This window comes from Eumetopias jubatus, unplaced genomic scaffold, assembly GCF_037043125.1.
Source record: "Eumetopias jubatus isolate StellerSeaLion01/CBP00866 unplaced genomic scaffold, mEumJub1_p1.0 scaffold_23, whole genome shotgun sequence".
NCBI classification, from domain to species: domain Eukaryota; kingdom Metazoa; phylum Chordata; class Mammalia; order Carnivora; family Otariidae; genus Eumetopias; species Eumetopias jubatus.
This window is the reverse complement of record NW_028274829.1, coordinates 783,833-802,695: the sequence shown is the minus strand read 5'-3', so window position 1 is coordinate 802,695 and position 18,863 is coordinate 783,833.

Below are 18,863 nucleotides of genomic sequence, written 5' to 3'. Positions count from 1 at the left end.
TCTAAGCTTCTGTTGCCACACATACACCTTAAAAGCCAATCAGAAACTGTTTGAGAACCAACAGTGTCAGAACTCTGAGAAGCAGTTAAAGGTTTAGAACAATCAGGTGGAAAAAAAATCCAACAATCTAAACATGGTAGGAAACTTTGTTGGTATTTTTACTTGTTCACGTCCTTACCCAGGTACTGCAGTACTGTCTGTATGCCTAGTGTGGGACATCTGGATCTAGAAAGAGTTAAATCTGACATTTTACAAAATATTCTACATGTCTCCTTTAATCTGACTAGAGGTTAGTTGAAGGACTAATGCAAAGAGTTCACCTTTTCTCTGACTTGGAATAAAAAAATCATGCAGGCCAAAAAAGTCATGCTTATTTCAAAAATATTGTAAGGCAGGTGAACCACTCTTAGACATCTAGGATAAAGTATTACAGCTGAAACATATAATAAATGACCTATAACTTGGGAGAAAAGTGGGGGAGAGAAATTCCTTGAGAAATTAGGCCATTAAAAATGTCCATATATATGGGAGAATTTAGAAAGACACATGCATGCCCAATGCATGCTCAGAAAATACTTGAGAAGATCTTAAGGTTTCATGTCAGACTAATACTTAATGCAATATGTCAACTTTTGAAGGAGGGTCTCAGCTTAGAGAAAATCTAGAATTGGTGGTCCTTTGTTAATTTATTTGTTTTACCTTTTTACCTCCCAATGTTCAAACACTAGCTGAATACAAAGTAATAAACAGCAACTTCAATACCACACAAAAGGGAATACAGGGGCGCCTGAGTGGCTCAGTCAGTTAAACATCTGCTTTTGGCTCAGGTCATGATCTCAGGGCCCTGGGATCGAGCCCTGCCCTGCTTGGCGGAGAGCCTGCTTCTCCCTCTGTCTGCCACTCTGCCTATCTGTGCTCTCTCTCTATCTCTCTGTCAGATAAATAAGTAAATAATCTTTAAAAAAAAAGGAATACAAACTGCATAAAAATAAATGGGAAAATTGCTAAAAATTTGGACAAATACAGCCTACCACAAAATACTTTTTTTTAAGCAAACATCATGGAAGTTAAAGAATCTGTTTTCTGAAGTTAAGGTATTCAAGTGACTAATTTTCCACAAAATTCTGGAAAATCATAACATGTAAAAAGCCACAGGAAATTGGGGCCTATTAAAAATAACTAAGTACATAGTGGCACCTGCTGCCTAAGTCAGTAGAGCATGTGACTCTTGATCTTGGGGTGATGCGTTCAAGCCCAACATTGGGGTAGAGCTTTCTTAAAACAAAAAAAGAAACTAAATAAATTGATAATAATACTCTTTGAGGAACACCAGATATTAAATCATTTAGAAAGAGACTTTATGTCAACTGTCTTATTCTGAAAGAATAACAGGATAACATGGACAAAAACTGAAGAAAAGCAGAAAAATGATGCATGAACAAGGGAGAATATAAATAAAGACAAAGAAGTTATAAAAAGAATAATACATTTTTGACGTGAAAAGTAAAATAAAATTTAAGGAAATAAAAAAAGTAAAATGAAAAATTCACTAGAGGGTTTCAATAGTAGACTTGAGCAAAAAGAATAAAGGATCAGCAAACTTAAAGATACGGTAAATGAAATTAAGCATGTGACACGCATAAAGGAAAAAGAATGAAGAAGAGAGAACAGAGATTAAGGGACCTATGGGACAAAATCAAGCAGATTACTATATGTATTATGAATATCCCAGAAAGAGGGAAGAAATAAAAATAAGCAGGAATAATAGTTTAAATAATAATGGCCAACATTTCCCAAATTTTATTAAAGACATGAATACCTATCAAGAATCTCAACAAGTTCAAGGAGAATAATTCAGAGATATATAGGACACATTATAATTAAAGAGTGAAAAACAAAAAGTGAGACAATTGAGAACAAGAAGAAACAAGAACAAGAAGAAGCAACTTCACACATACAGAGATCTCAGATTAATAGGCAAATGCTGGTTAAATATGTAAAAGAGTAGATAAATGTAAAGAAAAAAGTAACAGGCAATATGATATAAGAAAGAATAGACACTAGAAGGCAATACGATAATATAATTTAAATGATTAAAAAAAAACACTATCAACCACGAGTTATATATTCAGCAAGATTGTATCAAAAATGGAGAAAGTAAGGCATTGCAAATACATAGATTAAGAAAGTTCTCTACCACTAGACCTGTTATACAAGAATTGCTAAAAGTTGTCTTCCAGTGAGACAACACTAGACGAAAACTCAAAGCATATGAATAAAAAAGAAATCTCCAGGAAAAGTGATCACATGTACAGATAAAATCTAATGTTATTGTGTTTTGTTTGTAACTCCATTTTTAAGTGTCCAACATTATTTTAAAAGACAAATGCACAAAAATTAGAAATTATGTTATCAGACATGTATAAAGATGCAATTTATTATAACTAATAAGGCAGAGGATAAGACTATTGAAATTCAGTTGGTGTGAATTCAAACAAGATTGTCATATTGGCATGTTAAATGTAATCACATGATAGCTACCAAGAAGACATCTAAACATGGATTAAGAAAAGGAGAAGGGAATCAAAAAGACCACCACCACTACCAACACACACACACACACACACACACACACACACACACATCAGTACTACTGAAGAAAATGACAGACAAAAATGCATATGCCATATATTTTTAAAACTGCAAAATGGAAGAAATCCTTCCTTATCAGTAATTACTTTAAGTGTAAATGGATTAAACTCCCCAAGAAAAGTTTATAGAGACTTGGGCAATATATAAGAAAACAACTACAACAATAACAACAGGAGAGGTCAGAAATTGTTTAAATAAAAAAAAATCAGCAACTCTTCTTAGATAAGTGATACAAATGAAGTCACAGAAAAACTGGAGTGACAGACAGGCATATACAGAGAATCACGACTCATCTGAGTAGAAACTCACAATCAGCAATCTCTGGAGGAACCCATGCGCAGTAGGAAAACCTAAATTGTAACTGATGAATTGCTGGAGACCATTCTGGAAAACTCAGAGTTAAAAATTCCAACATGATCCAATTATATGGAAGCTCCCACACTTTTGTGAGTTTTATTTCCAGGGCTCTACTAGGTCATCACAGTGAAAACCAGTGAAAAATCTCCTTGTGCTTCTTGCAACAGAAAGAAGAAAGGAGGCATTTTTAAATATGCCAAAATATTCTGTTCTTTTGAATAAGTCCTGCATTTAGAAAAAAAACTATTTTAAGAGGGCCCAACTTTCTGGTTTGAAGAGAGTAAATACCACAGAGCTAGATATCACAGAAATATTGGAATTATCTGACCACATTAAAAATAACGATAAAATGTTAAGCGTCTTAATGAAAAATGTTGACAACATGTAAAAATAAATAGATAATGCAAAGTGGATAAAAACATTACTGTAAATATATCAATTTAAAATAGAGATTTTCAAAGGTAGTCCCTCACTTACAAGGGAAAACTCATAAGGCTAGCTGCACATTTCTCCAGAGAAACTTTGCAAGCCAGAAGGGAACAACATGATATATTCAATATGTTGAATGGGAAAAATCTGCAGTCAAAAATACTCTACCCAGCAAGGATATAATTCAGAATAGAAGGAGAGATAAAGAGTTTCCCAGAAAAACAAAAACTAAGGAATTCATGACCGCTACACCAGCCCGGCAAGAAATATTAAAGGGGACTATACATTCTGCCTACAAGACATTCATTTCAGACCTAAAACACCTGTAGATTCAGAAGTATTTTTCACACAAATGAGTGTCAAAAGAAAGCTGGAATAGCAATACTTATGTCAGAAAAAGTAGACTTTAAAACAAAGACCATAGTAAGAGACAATGAAGAACGCTATATGAAAACAAAGGAGACAATCCAACAGGATATAACAATTATAAATGTTTATGCATCCAACATAGGAGCACACGAATATATAAAACCATTAAAAAACACAAAGGAAATAATCAATAATACAATAATAGTAGGGGACTTAAAGACCCCACTCACGTGGGGATCTTCATCTAAACAGAAAATCAAAAAGCAACAGTTACTTTAACTGACACACTGGACAGATGGACTTAACAGTTCCATTCAGAACATTCCATCCTAAAGCAGAGGAATATATATTATTCTTTAGTACACATGGAAGAGTCTCTAGAGAACAACACATATTAGCCTCTAAACAGACCTCAACAATTTCAAGAAAATCAAAGTCATAGAATGCATCTTCTCTTACCACAATGCTATGAAACTAGAAGTCAACCACAAGAAAAAATCTGGAAAGAACACAAATATGTGATCGTTAAATAACATGCTCCTAAACAATGAATGGGTCAATCAGGAAATAAAAAAATTGAAAAGTACATAAAACAAATGAGAATTTAAACACAATGGTCCAAATCTCCGGGAAACAGCAAAAAAAGCTTTAAGAAGAAAGTATAGAGCAATACAGGCCTACCCCCAGAAGCAAGAAAAATCTCAAATAAACAATCTAACCTTACACCTAAAGGAGCTAGAAAAAGAAAAGCATATTAAAGCTTAAAGCCAGCAGAAGGAAGGAAATAATAAAGATTAGAGCAGAAATAAATGATACAGAAAGTAAAAAAGAAAAACACAATAGAACAGATTTTCAGGAGTTGGTTTTTGAAAATAATCAATAAAATTGATAACTCTCTAGTCAGACTTACCAAGGAAAAAAGAGAAAGGCTTCAAATAAATAAAATCACAAATGAGGGAGAAATAACAGAAATACAAACAATTATAAGAGAATATTATAAAAAACTATATGCCAATCAATCAGACAAACTGGAGGAATTTAATAAATTCCTAGAAACACAGAAATTCCCAAAACTGAAACAGTAAGATATAGAAAATTTGAACAGATTGAGTAGCAGCAAAGAAATTGAGTCAGTAGTCAAAAAATTCCCAACAAACAAAAGTCTAGGACTAGAGAGCTTCACAGGAAAATTCTGCCAAACATTTAAAGAAGAGTTAATATTTATTCTTTTCAAACTATTCCAAAAAAAATAGAAGGAAAGGAAGAAAAACTTCCAAATTCTTTCTATGAGGGTAGCATTACTCTGATACCAAAATTAGATAAAGACACTTCAAAAAAACAGAACTTTAGCCAGTATCCCTGACAAACATGGATGCAGAGATTCTCAATAAAATACAAGCACAATGAATACAACAACATATTAAAAAGATCATTCACCATGATCCAGTGGGATTTATTCCTGGAGTGCAGGAGTGGTTCAATATTTGCAAATCAATCAACATGATACATCACATTAATAAGAGAAATGATAAAAACCATATGATCCTTTCAATAGATGCAGAAAAAGCCCTTGACAAAGTACAACATCTATTCATGATAAAAAAAAAATCCTCAACAAAATAGGTTTAGAGGAATACACTTAAGCATCATAAAGGCCATATATGAAAAACACACAGCTATCATCTTCAATGGGGTAAAACTGAGAGCTTTTCCCCAAAGGCCAGAAACAAGACAAGGAAATGCACTCTCACCACTTTTATTCAACACAGTACTGGAAGTCCTAGCCACAGTAATCAGACAACAAAAAGAAATAAAAGGCATCCAATTCAGTAAGGAAGAAGTTAAATTTTCACTATTTGTAGACAACATGATAGTACATAAAAAACTCAAAAGTCTCCATCAAAAAACTGCTTACATGAATTCAGTAAATTTGCAGGACACAAAAACAATTACAGAAATCTGTTGCATTTTTATATACCAATAATGAAAACACAGAAAGAGAACTTAAGAAAACAAAATTAAGAAATTAAGAAAAACCCAAAACTATAAGACACCTAGGAAGTATCTTTCCTTTCACCAAAGTGGTGAAAGCCCTGTGCTCTGAATCCATAAAACACTGGTGAAAGAAATTGAAGAAAACCAAGAGAAATGGAAAGACATTCCATGCTCATAGATTGGAAGAACAAATATTGTTAAAGTGTCCATACTACCCAAAGCATTGTACAGATTTAATGCAATCCTGTCCAAAAACCACCAGCATTTTTCACAGAACAAGAAGAAATAATTTTAAAATTTGTATGGAACCGCAAAAGACCTCAATAGACAAAGCAATCTTGGGAAAAAACAAAAAACAAACAAACAAACAAAGAAAACCACACACAAATCTGGAGGCATCACAATTCCAGACTTCAACTTATATTACAAAGCTGTAGTGATTAAAACAGTATAGTACTGGCACAAAAATAGATGCATTGATCAATGGAGCAGAAAAGAAAATTCAGAAATAAACTTACAACTATATGGTCAATTAATTTCCAACAAAGCAGGAAAGATTATCCAGTGAGAAAAGGACAGTCTCTTAAACAAATGGTGTTGAAAAAGCTGGACAGCAACATGAAAAAGAATGAAACTGGACCACTTTTTTTACGTCATACACAAAAATAAACTCAAAATGGATGAAAGACCTAAATGTGAGACAGGAATCCATCAAAATCCTAGGAGAGTACACAGGCAGTAACCGCTCTGACATTAGCCATAGCAAGTTCTTTCAGATGTGTCTCCCGTAGCAAGGGAAACAAAAGCAAAAATTAACAATTGGGACTTCATAAAAATCAAAACTTCTGCACACTGAAGGAAAGAATCAACAAAATCAAAAGGCAACCTACTGAATGGGAGAAGATATTTGCCATGACATAATCAACAAAGAGTTAGTATCCAAAATATACAAGGTATTTATAAAACTCAATACCTAAGAAACAAACAGACATTTCTTAGAAGAAGACATCTAGATGGCTAACAGACACATGAAAAGATGCTCAATGTCACTTATCATCAGGAAAATGCAAACCAGGGACACCTGAGTAGCTCAGCCATTAAGTGTGTGCCTTCAGCTCAGGTCATGATCCAAGGAGTCCCAGGATCGAGGCCCACATCGGGCTCCTTGCACAGTGGAGAGCCTGCTTCTCCCTCTCCCTCTGCCTGCTGCTCTCCCCTGCTTGTGCATTCTCTTTCTCTCTCTCTGTCTGTCTGTATCTCTGACAAATATAAATAAATATAAATAAATAAATAATAAATCTTTAAAAAATTAAATAAAATAAAGGAAAATGCAAACTAAAATTTCAATGAGATATCACCTCACACCTGTCAGAATGGCTAAAGTCAACTACAGAAGAAACAGGAGTTGGTGAAGATGTGGAGAAAAAGGAAACCTCTTGCAGTTACTAGGAATGCAAACTCATGCAGCCACTCTGGAAAACAGTATGGAGGTTCTGAATTACTCTACAGTCCAGCAATTGCATTACTGTATATTTATCCAAAGAATATAAGAAGACTACTGCAAAAGGACATATACACCCTTATGTTTATTTATAACAGCCAAAAGATGGAAGCAGCCCAAGTGTCCAACAATGGATGAATGGATAAAGAAGATGTGGCACATATATACAATGGAATATTATTCAGCCATAAAAAGAAAAAAGTCTTGCAATTTGCAATGACATGGTTGGAGGGGTAACATATGATTTCACCCCATGTGGAATTTAAGAAAGAAAACAAATGATCACAGAAGATAAAAAGAGAGAGAGGCAAACCAAGAAACAGACTTTTAACTATAGAGAACACACTGATGGTTACCAGAGGGGAAGTGGGTAGGGAGATGAATTACGTAGGTGATGGGGATTAAGGAGTGCATTTATCATGATAAGAACAGGCTGATGCATGGAAGTGTTGAATCACTCTATTGTACACCTGAAACTAATATAACACTGTATGTTACCTAAGTAGAACTAATAAAAACAACAACAAAAAATAAAAGCCAACAGGTTATTTTGAGGTACAAACAAAAATACTTTTGTCAGTGTGGACCAAAATCAATAGTCAATTTCAAATCCCAGTGGACCTATAAAACAGGTTATTTTGGGGGTACAAACAAAAATAGAGTTTGACGGAGTGGACCAAAATCAATAATTAAAATCAAACCACAGTGGAGCTGGTCCAATTATATGTTGTATACAAAAAACTCATGTTAAATATAAGGACATATATTGATTGAATGTAAAGAGGCAGAAAAATATGCCATGCTTGCATTAATCAAAGAAAGGATTTGAAATTTCAGACATAGCAACTTCAGAGCAAGGAAAGTTATCAGAAACAAACAAACAAAAAAAGCATTGTGTAATAATAAATGAATCAGTACTCCAAGAAGGTATACCAATTCTTCATGTGTATGCAACTAATAACAGACATTCAAAATATGAAAGGGAAAAACCCAGATCTTCAAGGAAAAATAAATGAATATACTATTATAGTTGAGACTTTAATATTTCTCTAATAGAAACTGACAGATAAGGAGGCAGAGAGTAAGGACATAGTTAAACACAATACTATCAATAAACTGAATATAATTTACATTTATAGGTACTTCATCCAACCACAATATATTACACATTCTTCTGTAGCACAAGAGAACATTTACAAAGATGTACCATGGTCATTTTGGGTCGTAAAGCATAGGTTTACAAGAAGAGAATTTATCCAATGTCTGCTCTCAAATCACAATAGAATTAAACTAGAAATTAATATCAGAAAGATATCAGGAAAAATCAACAACAAAGTAGTTGGGAATCAAACCACACATTTTTAAATAATAAATGGCTAAGGAAAATAACTCATGAGAAATTTAAATATTTTGAATTAAATGAAAATAAAGGCATAATTTTCCAAAACTTCAGGAATGCAAAGAAAGTAATACTTTAAGGGAAATTTATAGCACTGGAAGAATATATTGGAAAAGAAGAAAGATAAAGGATCAATAATCTAAGATTCTACCTTGGAAAACTAGAAGAGGGGCAAAGTGAATTCAAAGTAAGCAGAAGAAAGTAAATGAGAATTAGAAAATAAATCAATAAAATAGATGCAGTAAATCAGTAGAGAAAACCTAAAAGCTATTTCTTTGAAGACAGCAATACAATTACAAACTCTGGCCAAGTTTCTTAACTAAAAAAGAAATGACACAAATTACTAATATCAAAAATGACAGAAGGGTAATCACCCCCTGGACAGTGAATAGGTAATAAAAAATATGATAACTTTAAGCCCACAAAATTGATAACCTAGATGAAATGACATTTCAATTTTTTGATGGACGCAATCTGCCAAAATTCAATCAATAAGAAAATATTCTGAATAGGTGTATATCAAAGAAATAAAATCATTAATTAATAACTCTCCAAAACAGAAAGCACAGGGCCTAGATGGGCTCACTAATGAATTCTACCAAATATTTGAGGAAGAAATTATGCCAATTTAACATAATCTCCTACAGAAACAAGATGTGGAGAAATACTTCTTAATCTATGAAGCCAGCATTAATTTCATATCAAAACCAAAGACATCATAAGAAAAGAAAACCATAGATCAATATCTCTTATGAGCATAGATGCACAAATGAACAACAAAATATCAGCAAATTGAATCCAACAATGTATAAAAGCAATTACACGTCAAGACCATGTTGTGTATGTCTTAGGTATGCAACATTAAAAAATCAATGAATGTAACATATCATACCAACAGGCTAAAAAAGAAAAAAAATCACATGAATATATGAGGAGATGCAGAAAAGTATTTGAATTTCATGATGTATTCAAATTTCATGATGAAAACTCTCACAAACGAGGGAGTTGTTCTTCCTCAACTTAATAAACAACATCCACCAAAAAAAAAAAAAACCCACAAAAACACAAAACAACAATAACAACAACAACAAAAAGCCTGACAGCTAACATTTTTCTTAGTGGTCAGGACTAAAGTCTTTCCCACACTAAGAGTATCAAGGCAAGTTTATCCCTTTTTGCCAATAGTTTTCAACATTGCATTGGAATTCTTAGATAATGCGGCAAGATAAGGAAAACAAACAAAAGATATATAGATTAAGAAAGAAGAAATAAAACTGTCTTCGTTCACAGAAGAAATGATCATCTATGTAGAAAATCCAAAATTATCAATAAAAAATTACTAAATTAGGGGTGCCTGGGTGGCTCAGTCATGGAGTGTCTGCCTTGGGCTCAGGTCATGATCCCAGGGTCCTGGGATCGAGCCCTCCATAAAGCTCTCTGCTCAGCAGGAAGCCTGCTTCTCCCTCTCCCACTCCCCCTGCTTGTGTTCCCTCTCTCACTGTGTCTCTCTCTGTCAATAAGATAAATAAAATATTAAATTCTTAATCTCAGGAAACAAACAGGATTGCTAGAGTGGTGGGAGGTGGGAGGGATGGGGTGGCTGGGTGATAGACACTGGAAAGGGTATGTGCTATGGTGAGCGCTGTGAAATGTGCAAGACGGTTGAATCACAGATCTGTACCTCTGAAACAAATAATACATTATATGTTAAAAAAAAGAAGAAGAAGAAGAAGATAGCAGGAGGGGAAGAATGAAGGGGGGGAAATCAGAGGGGGAGATGAACCATGAGAGACTATGGACTCTAAGAAACAAACTGAGGGTTCTAGAGGGGAGGCGGATGAGGGGATAGGTTAACCCAGTGATGGGTATTAAGGAGGGCACGTTCTGCATGGAGCACTGGGTGTTATACGCAAACAACGAATCATGATCACAACTACATCAAAAATTAATGATGTAATGTATGATGATTAGCATAACATAATAATAAAAAAATTTCTAAACTAATAATCAAAGATAGAAAAGTAGCAGGATACAAAGTAAATTAATAAGAACCAATTGTTTCTATATGTTTATTAGTGAAGAAGTGGAATTTGAAATGAAAACACATCACCATATGGGTTAACAACCAAAAAAAAATGAGTACTTAGGTACAAATCTAACAAAATATGTAAAAGAACTAATGAGGAAAACTATAAACTATAATAAAAGATATCAAAGAATTAATTAAATAGTTTCCATATTCATGAATAGGAATCCCATATTGTCAAGGTATTTGTTTTTTCCCAGATTGATCTTTAGATTCAACACAATCCCCGCAACACCTTAGCAAGTTATTTTGTGGATTTTGAGAAACTTATTCTAAAATTTATACCAGAGGCAAAAGACTCAGAATGTCTTAACATAGAACAATGTGGAACACTGACACTACCTTCAAGACTTACCATAAATCTACAGTAATAAAGTCAGTATGGTATTGGTGAAAGAACAGACAAATAAATCCATTGAACAAAACAGAGAACTAAGAAATAGATCCACAGAAGTAGTCTGCTGATCTCTGACAAAGGAACAAAAGCAATTCAGTGGGGACGGCCTTTTCGACAAGTTGTCCCAGAATAACAGGATATCCACATATAAAAAAATTAATATAGCCATATACCTTATACTCTTTGGAAAAATTAGCTCAAAATGTATCACAGACCTAAATTAAAATGCAAAACAATAAAGCTCCTTGTAGACAACATAGGGGCATAGACAACATAGATATCTGGGGCATGGCAATGACTTTTCAAGACAGGACACCAAAGGCAAAACCTATGAAGAAAGAACTGAAAAGCTGGACTTTATTAAATTAAAAACTGCTATTCTGCAAGGATATTTGCAAATGACATATTTGATAAAAGATAGTATCCAAAATATATAAAGAACTTTCATAACTCAACACCCCAAAACCAAATAATCCAATTAAAAATAGGCAGAAGAGATAAACAGTTCACCAAAGAAGCCATCCAAATGGCCAACAGACACATGAAAAGATGCTCAACATCACTAATCATCAGGGGAATGAAATCAAAACCGCAATGATATATCATCTCACACCTGTTAAAATGGCTAAATCTAAACCACAAGAAACAGATGTTGGCAAGGATGTGGAGTAAAAGAAATACTCATGCACTGTTGATGGGAATACAAACTGGACAAGCCACTGTGAAAAACAGTATGGAGTTTCCTCAAAAAGTTGAAGACAGAACTACCCTACGATTCAAAAATTGCACTACTGTGTATTTACCCCCAAATCCAAAAACACTAATTCAAAGGGATACTTGCATCCCTGTGTTTATAGCAGCAATATTTACAATAGTAAAAATATGGAAGCAGCCCAGGTGTCCATTGATTGATGAAAGGATAAGGAAGATGTGATTATATATATATACATGTATATACATATGAATATGTGTATCACATATATTATTCAGCCATAAAAAAGAATGAAGTCTTATGGTGTCTGGCTGGCTCAGGTGGTAGAATAAGCTTCTTGATCTCAGGGTTATGAGTTTAAGCTCCATGCTGGGCATTAAAAAAAGTTAAAAAGGAATGAAATCTTGCCATTTGCAATGACATGGATAGAGCTAGAGAGTACTATGCTAAGCGAAATAAGTTGGAGAAAGACAAATACTGTATGATTTCACTCATATGTAGTTTAAGAAACAAATGAGTAAAGGGAAAAACAAAGAGAGAAAGAGACAAACCAAGAAACAGACTTTTCAAAAAAATTTTTATTGTTATGTTAATCACGATACATTACATCATTATTTTGTGATGTAGTGTTCCATGATTCATTGTTTGTGCATAACACCCAGTTCTCCATGCAGAACCTGCCCTCTTTAATACTCATCACCAGGCTAACCCATCCTCCCACCTCCTCCTCTCTAGAACCCTCAGTTTCTTTTCCAGAGTCCATTGTCTCTCATGGTTCGTCTCCCTCTCTGATTTCCCCCCTTCATTCTTCCCCTCCTGCTATCTTCTTCTTTTTTTTTTTTTCCTTAACATATATTGCGTTATTTGTTTCAGAGGTACAGATCTGTGATTCAACAGTCTTGCACAATTCACAGCGCTCACCAGAGCACATACCCTCCCCAGTGTCTATCACCCAGCCACCCCATCCCTCCCACCCCCACCACTCCAGCAACCCTCAGTTTGTTTCCTGAGATTAAGAATTCCTCATATCAGTGAGGTCTTATGTTACATGTCTTTCTCTGATTGACTTATTTCGCTCAGCATAACAGCCTCCAGTTCCATCCATGTCATTGCAAATGGCAAGATCTCATTCCTTTTGATGGCTGCATAATATTCCATTGTATATATAAACCACATCTTCTTTATCCATTCATCTGTTGATGGACATCTTGGCTCTTTCCATAGTTTGGCTATTGTGGACATTGCTGCTATAAACATCGGGATGCACGTAACCCTTTGGTTCCCTACATTTTTATCTTTGTTGTAAATACCCAGTAGTGCAATTGCTGGATTGTATGGTAGCTCTATTTTCAACTGTTTGAGGAACCTCCATACTCTTTTCCAGAGTGGTTGCACCAGCTTGCCTTCCCACCAACAGTGTAGGAGGGTTCCCCTTTCTCTGCATCCCCGCCAACATCTGTCGTTTCCTGACTTGTTAATTTTAGCCATTCTGACTGGTGTGAGGTGGTATCTCAGTGACGTTTTGATTTGGATTTCCCTGATGCCGAGTGATGTTGAACACGTTTTCATGTGTCTGTTGGCCATTTGGATGTCTTCTTTGGAAAAATGTCTGTTCATGTCTTCTGCCCATTTCTTGATTGGATCATTTGTTCTTTGGGTGTTGAGTTTGTTAAGTTCTTTATAGATTTTGGATACTAGCCCTTCAACTGATATATCATTTGAAAATATCTTCTCCTATTCTGTCAGTTGTCTTTTGGTTTTGTGGACTGTTTCTTTTGCTGTGCAAAAGCTTTTTATCTTGATGAAGTCCCAAAGTTCATTTTTGCCCTTGCTTCCCTTGCCTTTGGCGATGTTTCTAGGAGGAAGTTGCTGCAGCTGAGGTCGAAGAGGTTGCTGCCTGTGTTCTCCTTGAGGATGTTGATGGACTCCTGTCTCACACTGAGGTCTTTCAACCATTTGGAGTCTATTTTTGTGTGAGGTGTAAGGAAACGGTCCAGTTTCATTCTTCTGCATGTTGCTGTCCAATTTTCCCAACACCCTTTGTTGAAGAGACTGTCTTTTTTCCATTGGACATTCTTTCCTGCTTTGTCAAAGATAAGTTGACCATAGAGTTGAGGGTCCATTTCTGGGCTCTCAATTCTGTTCCATTGATCTATGTGTCTGTTTTTGTGCCAGTATCATACTGTCTTGATGACGACAGCTTTGTAACAGAGCTGGAAGTCCAGAATTGTGATGCCACCAGCTTTGCTTTTCTCTTTCAACATTCCTCTGGCTATTTGGGGTCTCTTCTGGTTCCATACAAATTTTAGGATTATGTGTTCCATTTCTTTGAAAAAAGTGGATGGTATTTTGATGGGGATTGCATTGAATGTGTAGATTGCTCTAGGTAGCATTGACATCTTCACGATGTTTGTTCTTCCGATCCATGAGCATGGAACGTTTTTCCATTCCTTTGTGTCTTCCTCAATTTCTTTCATGAGTATTTTATATTTTTCTGAGTACAGATCCTTTGCCTCTTGGGTGAGATTTATTCCTAGGTATCGTATGGTTTTGGGTGCATTTGTAAATGGGATCGACTCCTTAATTTCTCTCTCTTCTGTCTTGTTGTTGGTGTATAGGAATGCCACTGATTTCTGTGCATTCATTTATATCCTGCCACTTTACTGAATTCCTGTATGAGTTCTAGCAGTTTTGGGGTGGAGTCTTTTGAGTTTTCCACATAAAGTATCATATCATCTCCGAACAGTGAGAGTTTGACTTCTTCTTTGCTGATTTAGATGCCTTTTATTTCTTTTTGTTGTCTGATTGCTGTGGCTAGTTTATCTAATACTATGTTGAATAGCAGTAGTGAGAGTGGACATTCCTGTCGTGTTCCTGACCTTAGGGGGAAAGCTCTCAGTTTTTCCCCATTGAGAATGATATTTGCTGTAGGTTTTTCATAGATGGCTTTTATGATATTGAGGTATGTACCCTCTATCCCTATAGTCTGAAGAGTTTTGATCAAGAAGGATCCTGTACTTTGTCAAATGCTTTTTCTGCATCTATTGAGGGGATCATATGATTTTTGTTTTTTCTTTTGTAATGTGTTGTATCACGTTGATTGATTTGCGGATGTTGAACCAACCTTGCAGCCCAGGGATAAATGCCACTTGGTCGTGGTGAATAATCCTTTCAATGTACTGTTGGATCCTATTGGCTAGTATTTTGGTGAGAATTTTTGCATCCATGTTCATCAAGGATATTGGTCTGTAATTCTGCTTTATGATGGAGTCTTTGTCTGGTTTTGGGATCAAGGAAATGGTGGCCTCATAAAAAGTGTTTGGAAGTTTTCCTTCCATTTCTATTTTTTGGAACAGTTTCAGAACAATAGGTATTAATTCTTCTTTAAATGTTTGGTAGAATTTCCCTGGGAAGCCATCTGGCCCTGGGCTTTTGTTTATTGGGAGATTTTTGATGACTGCTTCAATTTGCTTAGTGGTTATAGGTCAGCAAATTTCTTCATGGTTCAGTTTTGGTAGTTGATACATCTCTAGAATGCATTCATTTCTTCCAGGTTATCTAATTTGCTGGCATATAGTTGCTCATACTATGTTCTTATAATTGTTTGTATTTCTTTGGTGTTGGTTGTGATCTCTCCTCTTTCATTCATGATGTTGTTGATTTTCTTTTTGATAAGTCTTGCCAGGGGTTTATCAATCTTGTTAATTCTTTCAAAGAACCAGCTCCTAGTTTTGTTGATCTCTTCTACTGTTCTTTTGGTTTCTATTTCATTGATTTCTGCTCTGATCTTTATTATTTCTCTTCTTCTGCTGGGCTTAGGCTTTATTTGCTGTCTCTTCTCTAGCTCCTTTAGGTGTAGGGTTTGGTTGTGTATTTGAGACCTTTCTTGTTTCTTGAGAAAGGCTTGTATTGCTATATACTTTCCTCTTAGGACTGCCTTTGCTGCATCTCAAAGATTTTGAACAGTTGTGTTTTCATTTTCATTGGTTTCCATGAAGATTTTTAATTCTTCTTTAATTTCCTGGTTGACCAATCATTCTTTAGTAGGATGCTCTTTAGCCTCCATGTATTTGAGTTCTTTCCGACTTTCCTCTTGTGATTGAGTTCTAATTTCAAAGCATTGTGGTCTGAAAATATGCAGGGAATAATCCCAATCTTTTGGTACCAGTTGAGACCTGATTTGTGACTTAGGATGTGATCTATTCTGGAGAATGTTCCATGGGCACTAGAGAAGAATGTGTATTCCGTTGCTTTTGGATGGAATGTTCTGAAAATGTCTGTGAAGTCCATTTGGTCCAGTGTGTCATTTAAAGTCTTTATTTCCTTGTTGATCTTTTGCTTAGATGATCTGTCCATTTTGGTGAGGGGGGTTTTTAAAATCCCCCACTATTATTGTATTGTTGTCAATGTGTTTCTTTGTGTTTGTTATTAATTGCCTTATATAATTGGCTGTTCCCATGTTAGGGGTCTAGGTATTTACAATTGTTAGATCGTGTTGGATAGACCCTTTAGGTAGGGTATTGTGTCTTTCCTCATCTCTTATTACAGTCTTTGGTTTAAAATCTAATTTGTCTGATATAAGGATTGCCACCCCAGCTTTCTTTTGGTGTCCATTAGCATGGTAAGTGGTTTTCCACCCCCTCACTTTCAAAATCTGGGGGTTTCTTTGGGTTTTAAATGAGTCTCTTGCAGACAGCATATTGATGGGTCTTGTTTTTTAATCCAATCTGATAGCCTGTGTCTTTTGATTGGCGCATTTAGCCCATTTATATTTAGGATAACTATCGAAAGATAGGAATTTAGTGCCATTGTACGGCCTGTAAGGTGACTGTTACTGTATATTGTCTGTGTTCCTTTCTAGTCTGTTGCTTTTAGACTCTCTTTCAAGAAACGGACTCTTAACTCGAGAGAACAAACTGATGGTTACCTGAGGGGAGGTGAGTGGGTGGATGGGTTAAACTGGTGACGGGGATGATGGAGGGCACTTGTGATGAGCACTGGGTGTTATATGGAAGTGCTGAATCACTATGTTGTACACTTGAAAATAATATTACACCTTATGTTAACTACCTGGAATTGAAATAGAAACTAAAAAAAAAAAAAAAAAAAAATCCAAAAACGAAAAAGGGATTATGAGGTAACTATGAACAATTGTATTTTGACATATTAGATAACTTAAGTGAGATGTACAAATTGCCAGAAAAAAAAATCACCCAAATTGACTGAACAAGAAATAGAAAATCTTAACCAGTGTGTGATAATTGAAGAATTTGAATAAGAAACAAAAATCTCCAAAGAAAATGCATGACCAAATGTCTTTATGTGTTATTTCTATTAGCCATTTAAAGAATAAAAGTAAATTCTACCAAACATTTAAAGAAGATTTAATACCTATTATCAAACTATTCCAAAATTTAGAAAAGGAAGGAAAGCTTCCAAATACATTCGGCGAGGCTGGCATTATCCTTGTACCAAAATCAGACAAACACACTACTAAAAAAAGAGCACTAGATTCCAATATTCTCAATGAACATGAATGAAAAAAATCCTCAACAAAGTATTAGTAAACTTCATTCAACCACACATTGAAAGGATCATTCACCATGATGAAATGGGATTTGTTCAGGGGGTGCAAAGATGGTTTAATGTCTACAAATCAATCAGTGTGTTACATTGTGTGATCATTAACAAAATGAAGAAGATAAAAATCATGATCATCTCAAAAGATGCAGGAAAAGCATTTGACAAATTCAAAATCCATTCAAGATAAAAGTTCTCAACAAAATAGATTGAGTAGGTATACCTCAATGGAATAAAGGCCATATATGAAAAACCAACATATACTCAATGGTGAAAAACTGAGCGCTTTTCCTCCAAGGCCAGAAACAAAACAAGGATGTCCATTCTCACCATTTTTATTCAACAAAGTATTGGGAGTCCTAGTCACATCAATCAGGCAAGAAAAAAGTAAAAGACATTTAAATTGGTAAGGAAGAAGAAAAATTGTTTCTATTTGCAGATGACATGATAGTATACACAGGAAACCCTAAAAACCTTGCAATAAAAGTACTAAAAGTAGCAAGTGAACCTAGTAAAATTGCAGGAGACAATACCAATATATAAAACTGTTGCATTTCTATACACTAACAATAAAGTAGCAGAAGAAATTAAGAAAACAATCTCATTTACAATTGTATTGAAAAATGGCCTAAAAATAAATTTAGCCAAGAAGGTGAAAGACCTGTATATTGAAAACTACAAGACATTAAGGAAAGAAATTGATGAAGATACAAATAAATGGAAACATATTTCATAGTAATTGATTAAAAGAGTGACAGTGTTAAAATTTCCATACTACCCAAAACAATCTACAGATTCAATATAATCCCTCAAAATTCCCCTGGCATTTTTCACAGAAATAGAGCAATCTTAAAATTTGTGAGGAGCCACAAAAGACCTCAAATACTCAAAGAAATCTTGAGAAAGAAGAACAAAACTAGAGGTGTCATGCTTCCTGAGTTCAAACTATGTTACAAAGCTTTAGTAATTATGACAGGATAGTACTGGTGTGAAAACAGACATGTGAATCAGTGAATAGAATAACAAACAAGAAATAAACCCACACATATATGATCAAATATTTCATTACACATGAGTCAAGAATATAGAATAGGGAAAGGATAGGATAGTCTCTTCCATAACGGGCTCTTGGGAAACCCAACTAGAAGTATTCAAGAGAATGAAATTACACTATTATTCTAAACCATACACAAAAATAACACAAAATTGATTGAGGATTTGAATATGAATGTAAGAGCTGACACCATAAAACTCCTGGATGAAATAACATAGGTGGTTAGCTCCCTGACATCAGCATAGTCAACAAAAGCCAAAGTAAACAAGTGGGACTACCTCCAACTAAAAAGCTACAGCACAGCAAAAGAAATCATCAATAAAATTAAAAGA